Consider the following 7,560-nt stretch of genomic DNA (forward strand, 5'->3'; position numbering starts at 1 on the left):
CCAGGAAATAAAATTATAGCTCTTCCGGAGCCTTCTATCACATTGCCTGAGCCAATAATAGTATTAACATATTCTTCTTTTGGCACAAGATGGGTAAAATATATATTACTTTTGAGAATGGTGTGCGAACTTGCACTATTCGCAAGGCATACATTTTCATTATATGTCCTTGCCATTCTCTTCAAAGACAAATAATAATAATAAAATGACTAAAAGTATATGCACAGTAAAATTATATTCTTAATTGGAATCATTTTTCTAAGAAGTACTGTACATAGTATCATATTCTAAAAATTTTTGTCATTATGATCTTGGCATATTCAGTAATTTTAAAATTCATAAATATAAATATTTTAGCAAACATTATTCATATATATCACAGTTGAAATTCAAATGCATAAAACTTAACAAGAAGTTTCTTACATTATTTATTCACATGAATACTTAACAAACACACACATTAAACTATTCCATCATTGATCAAATATTTCCTTCAGGATCCTCAAAGAAATCAGATAAATCATAATGAGTAGTGTACTTTTCAACATCATTTGAAACAAAATTTGTTTCCTTTTCTTTGTCGTCTTTTTTTAAAGATACTTGATAAAGATCGACTAGGTGTCTTGGGGTACGATAGATACGCGACCAATAGCCCTTTCCACCACAACGGAAACACTTATCCTCTGTCGATTTATTTTGTCCATTGTTTCTTTCTTTATCCCACTTCTGGTGAGATCCTTTCTTGTGAATATAATTTCTTTTCCTTCCATAATTTTTTTGTTACCAAAACCTTGTCATTTACCTCTTCTGGGGTTATGATTTGCCGCATTTACTTCAAAAAATGGGGCGGCACCAGCTGGATGCGCTTCATAATTTATTAAAAGTAACTCATTGGTGCGTTCAGCAACAAGAAGGTAAGAAATTAACTGAAGATATTTTATTTTAAATCATTTTTCTCGATACTGCTACTGCAGGAGCATATTCGAGGCATGGAAGGTCGAGAAAGTTTTCTCTAACATATCGGGCTTGAGGAAGTATCACCATTTTTTGATGATTATACCTTTCTTCAAGGTCTTTCTACAGATTTGCAGGATCTTTTAATGTGAGATATTCATTTTTCAATATTTTTTCAAGATGGAAAATCATAGCTTTGACTTTCATCCTTCTGAGATGTATTATTTTCAGCCTTAATGGTATCTTCAAGATCCATTGAATCAAGATGGATTTTAACGTCTAGAGTCCATGATAAATAGTTGTTTCCAGATATATCAAGAGCATTAAATTCAAGATGAGAGAGTTTCGACATAATTAAAATTTATTACATGGAGTCTTCCTAAAATTTGACTAGTCTCGTACTGATAACGTGTTGTAAAATAAATAAGGAAGATATATAATATAAAGAAGCGTAAATAGAAGACTCTAGTATTAATATAATTAGCTCAATAAAGATGATTCATATATTTATTAATATATGCAATAACGAAAAGAGAGAAAGAGAGAAACTATTAGTAGTATAAAAAGAGAGAAAAGAGTATTTTATTGCTTCTGTGTATATCTCATATACTTCATATTACGTTACTATTTATAAGTACAAAGAAACTTTACTTTTCAAATATAATTAAATACAATCGGTAAACTAAGCCTCATGAAAAATAGATATTACGTAAAGTATTCTTATCACAACTTTAACCTATATGTAGTGAATTCATTGAGTTGTTATTGAGAGAAAGTCACACTATATAACATATATAATCAATGCTTGGTGTGATTCTTGTAAGGAAAATCTTATTGAGGCAGTGTTGTTGTTGTCGATATTGATGATAAGTGTTGATTGAAGGGAGAGAATACACCCTCAAACTTCTTAAGAACCAAGATATGAAACACATTGTGGATCTTTACTGTTTCGGAAATTTCTAATCTGTATGCGACTGGACTTAACTTCTTGCTGACACGGAATGGTCCACATACCTCATTCCAAGTCTCTGGTTCTTCCTTAAGTTAATTAGTGCCAAGACACCCTCCTTGAGCTCAATCTACCTCCTATTTTTGTCAGCAAAAGTCTTTATAAATTGTTGGGACCTACCAAGATTGTGCTTATGCTGGTCAAGCAATTGATCCCTAGTAATTACCATTTCTTGGAGGGATAGCTCATCCTTTGCACAGAGTTCATAATGCACCAGTGAAGGGGGCTCACTCCCAGAAAGGGCCTTATAGGGAGACATTCTAATACTACTGTGAAATGATGTGTTGTACTAATATTGTTCCCAAGAAAGTATTTCCAGCCACTCTTTGGGGTTATCATAACAAAAAAAAATATCAAATGCATCTCTACTATTTTGTTTCGCACTTCGCTTTGTCCATCTGTTTCAGGATGATAAGCCAAACGCATTGCCAAAATGGTACCTTGTAATTTGAATATCTGCTGCCATAACTTACTAATGAACATGTTGTCCCTATCCGATACAATGGATTTAGGGAATCCGTGCATTTTAACAATGTTCTTAATGAAAGCTTCTGCAACTGTTTCACTATCAAAATCATATGCTTTAATGGTATAAAATGAGAAAATTTGCTAACCCGATCAATCACAAACATGATCACTGAATATCCATGAGTTGGCGGCAATAATGAGATGAAATCCATACATATATCTGCTCATACCTACATCGGAATTGGAAGTGGCTACAACAACCCATCTGGTAACTTGGTCTCTTCCTTAGCTTGTTGACAAATTGAGCACGAAATCACATAGTTTATGATATCCTGCAGCATATTCAGCTAGTAAAAACTAGAACAAATTCATTCCATAGTTTTTGCTATGCCTGAATGCCCACCAACCTTGCTGTCATGGAATTCTTTCAAGATTAACTTAACTAAATCACTCTTTGGAGGGATAACCACTCTATTTCTCCACAGCAAGATCCCATTTTGACTAGTGTAGTTTGAATCCTCTTGAGTATTATTGTGGCATTTCTGGAGCATGGCTTTGAGGGTAGAGTCTGCCTCAATATCCGCTCTCAGAGTTGTTAACCACTCCAAATCGGGAGCGGACCAAGCAGCAAAAAAAACTAGACAATGCACCAGTTGTGATGTTCTCTCCTCCCGAATTATATTGAATTTCAAAATCATAACCAAACAACTTTTGCACCCATTTATGTTGCTCTGGTGTGTGTGTGTGTGTAAAGTTTGTTCCAATAAAGCTTTTCAGGCTCTTCTAATCCGTTCTAATGACAAATCTCTTCCCTAACAAATAATGACAAAATTTTGCTATGGCCTCTGTGATCTTATAGAACTCCCTCGTATAGGCGGATTGTTGCTGCATTGCTGGTGAGAGCTTCTTGGAAAAATATGCAACTGGATGTTGTCCTTGTGTTAAAATTGCACCAATCCCACTGCTTGAGGCATCTGTCTCAACTTCAAAAGGCAAATCAAAGTCTGGTAATGTCAACACTGGTTGTGAGGTTATTGCCTTTTTGAGTTGCATAAAGACAACTGCAGCTTGTTCATTCCATTGAAATGAATCCTTCTATACTAACCGGTTAAAGAGCTTTCGTTGAAGCATAGCCCTTGATGAACCATCTATAGTAACCGGTTAAGTTGAGAAATTCTCTCAAATGTTTTGTGTTCATAGGCTGCTACCAATCAACTATCGCCTGCACATTATCTCTCTCCATGTGCACTCCTTGCCCCAAAATTGTGTGGCCCAAATAATCAATTTTACTTGTTTCAGAAAGACATTTAGAGAGCTTTGCATATAATGTTTCCTACTGCAACCGTTTTAACACTAACTCTAAATGGTCCAAATGCTGCTGCCATGAGGGACCATAGACCAATATCTCATAAAGAAAATAGAAAAAATTTGCTTAAATAAGGGTGAAACACATCATTCATCAAGCTCTGGAAGATGGCTGGTGCATGGGTTAAACCAAATGGCATCACTAGCCATTCGTATTATCCTTGGTGAGTCCAAAAGACCGTTCTGTATCTATCTTCTAGCTTCAAGATTTGGTGGTAAGATGAATGCAGATCCAATTTTGAAAACACCTTAGCCCAAACAATTAGTCTAACAACTCATCAACTGTTGGGATTGGAAAGCTATCCTTCATTGTGATGTTGCTGAGAGCACGATAGTCAGTGCAAAATCTCCATGTACCACCCTTCTTCTTGACCAACAGGATTGGAGATGAGAAAGGGCTTTTACTTGGTTGTATAATTCCTTCATCCAACATTTGCTGCACCATTACTTTGATTTGCACCTTTTGGCTTTGCGGATACCTATAAGGTCGAACCTTAACCGGATTCAATCCTTGTATCAAATGAATGCTGTGATCATGTGCATGTTACGGAGGTAGACCCGAGGGCTGTGCAAAGACTGGTGCATATGTAAGTAACAAGAGAGCTAACTCTGGCTCCAAATTTTCTGGCAGCTGCAGTGGGGAACTAGATTTCTCATCAGTGTTGCACACTTGCAAGGTGAATGCTTCAGTAATAGCATCAGTGCTTACCATTCTGCAAATATGATGAAATTGTGCTTGTGAGGTAATTGGTGAATTCTCACCATACACAGCTACAAATTGTCCGTCATGCAAGATCTGACGAAGGAGGCATCATAATCAACTATGTGCGCTCTAAGTTGCTTGAGCCAAGTTGTACTAATGACCATGTCCCCACCTGCAAGATGTAACACATAAACCTCTGGGATGTTGACTTTACAGTCCTGAATGCTGATTTCCACAGAAGAAATGCATCTTTCTACGCTCATTACTGTGAAATTTCCCATTATGACCTTGAAACCCGGAGCTTGTTCTATTGGCAGATTCAAAAACTTGGCAATCCTTGGCAAGATAAAGTTGTCCGAGCTGCATGCGTCAATAAATACTTGAATCTCCAACCCATTTATCAATGCCTTAATGCGAATTATAGCTGGACCTGAAGTCCCATGCATAGCATTATATGACAAATGATTCTTAACTACCTGTTGATCCAATTGCTGCATATCTCCTCAGGCGCTGGTTGTTCTTCACTAACACACTCCACATCAATCTCCTCCTCACCTTCAAATTAGTACGGAATAAAGTGTCGATTTGGACATTTGTGATTGGCTGAAAATTTCTCATCACACCAAAAGCAAAGGCCCTTCTTTCTTTTGCTTTGAAACTAAGGGATAGCCATCCAGACATGTGAATGGTCGTTATACCAACGTGTTCTTCATGAGAGGGACTTGAAAAAAAAAAATCAAAATATTGTTCTAGTGAAAATATCCAACCCAATGCATCTGGAGTTTGATCCATGGAGTGAAAGTTTACCCTTCGATGCGGTAGTACATTGCGGTAGTTGTAATTGGCATTGGAGTTCGATCCATGGAGCGGCTCAACAAAAGGGGAGTGATTGCGAGTATGTTCGTTGAGGAATTGCGTAATTGATCTCTGGATCGCCTCAAATTTCACATCCGCTGCCTCAGAGATCCGAGCTCTCTTTGCTCTATTCTCTGAAAAAATCTCTTGAAGTCAGCCTCTATCCCCTTCATTCTCGTGTTCTCAGCAACTGCCATGGCTAATGAAAGCGCCAAATAGAAGAGTAAAATTGTAGGAACTATATTCAAGGCCAAAAACCGAGAACCATGCACATATCAACATAAAGTTCAGCAAGTGCAATGGAACAGTACAACTCAGAAAAAGAAAAATTCACATCATGTAAGTATAGAAATTAGTCAAAAGCTAAATCAGGGAATAGATGAAGGATCTTCAAGAAAGGTCCAGTGATGACGAACCTAGAACAAGAGAGAATTCGAGAATCAGGATCAGAGGAAGTCAAAAAGAAGATTAGAAGTCAAAACTATAAGAAAATTGTAGGGTACCGTCGGAATTATGGACGGATTTACCAAAAATTTCTGCCGGTCAATTTAGGGTCAGATTTAGCAAAAGAATAAATCTAATAGTATAAATTTTGGTGGTAATTATTTATTGGCAAATTTTTAGTTCGCGGCTAATTATTAATAGATTTAGGTTGGTAAATAAGTTCACAATGAAATGTTGAAACACTCTAAACATTAAATTAATTATACAAATGAAATAAATTAAGATTGTAAGTAATTTATATTTATCTACAAATAGGACAAATTAGTTATACAAAGGGAGTGTAAGTTAAAGACAAATGAAACAAATTCACAAAAAATCAATTAACATATCATAACATGTTAAGATTTTAAATAATTCACTAATATGCATAGTATATCTCTCAAATAGTATATCTATTTAATCTTATACAATTTTAATAATTTACAAATCTAGTTAAAAGTTTTACATCATAAATCATTAATGTATGAATAAAGAATTATCTGTACTAAAGACCTACCATCTATAGACACATTTTTCATAATAGCAGGTTACACCTTCAATTACAAGCTATAAACATAATCATTATACAAATTATAATTAAACAAACAATCAAAATTTATATATTCAAATGAGTAAATTGTAACAAACTCAGTAAAATTGACAACAATCAACTCGGCAAAATTAATTCAGAAAACAATTAACTCAAATAATAATAAACTCAGAAAATTAACAGCAATCAATAATAAGTAAAAAATTAACTTAAAAAATTAACACGCTAAGACTAACTCAGAGAATTAACAACAATCAACACTAATTAACTCATAAAATAATTAGCTCAGACAACAATAAACTCAGAAAATTAACAACAATCAACAATAAGTCAATAATTAACAAACTAAGATTAACTCAGAGAATTAACAACAATCAATACTAATTAACTCATAAGATAATTAACTCAAACAACAATAAATTCATAAAATTAACAATAACTCAATAATTAACTTAGAAAATTAACAAGTTAAGATTAATTTAGAAAATTAAAAAATAACACTAATTAACTCAGAAATAATTAACTCAAACAACAATAAATTCAAAAAATTAACAATCATCTAAAATACCATCAACTTAGAAGAAACCCTAAATTACATCCTATTTAACCTAACATTATTCAATTTCTAATTACACTAAATTAATATGACAAACGCTAATTGCACACTTCATTAAAAAAATTAATCAAGAATTTAATGAAATACTTAATAAAATCCTAAACAAACAAAAAATTCTAAAAAAATACAAAAAATATAGAAAAAATTATTTCTGATGGTGGCTATAGGATGATGGAAGCGTGGTGGTGACAGGAGGCAGTAGTAAAATCTATGGTGGTGGAGTTAGAGTTTAGTAATATAACAAACAACCAAAAGAAAAAATGGACAACATTAGCTTTGGTGCGGTGGACCTTAGCCACGATGATGGCGACAAGGTCACAAGTTCCAATGCCAAGAGACATCAGCAGAGGCGGCGCGGCGGAGGCTTTCCATGGAGACTCCAACAACAATGACGACGATGTGCTGATCTGTGATGACAATGTGGCTTACCGGCAGCAATGACAGCTCCAGGTGGTGGCGGCGCAACCTTCTCTAATAGAGCAGAAGGAGAGAGAGGCAAGAGAGACGAGAGAGAAGAAGAGAAGAGAGAGAGAGAGAGAGTTTGCAGAAGTGAGGGA

At 34.9% G+C, this 7,560-nt stretch overlaps 1 long non-coding RNA gene across 1 annotated transcript; it reads right to left on the reverse strand.

The window, feature by feature from the left end:
* On the reverse strand, positions 3,698–5,975 carry LOC110268804. Its single transcript, XR_002357321.1, has 2 exons — positions 4,976–5,975; positions 3,698–4,859 (listed from the first exon to the last, which is right to left on the reverse strand). It is a non-coding gene; the product is annotated as an uncharacterized LOC110268804 (long non-coding RNA).

The sequence above is a fragment of the Arachis ipaensis genome, chromosome B02, assembly GCF_000816755.2.
Source record: "Arachis ipaensis cultivar K30076 chromosome B02, Araip1.1, whole genome shotgun sequence".
Taxonomy (NCBI): Eukaryota; Viridiplantae; Streptophyta; class Magnoliopsida; order Fabales; family Fabaceae; genus Arachis; species Arachis ipaensis.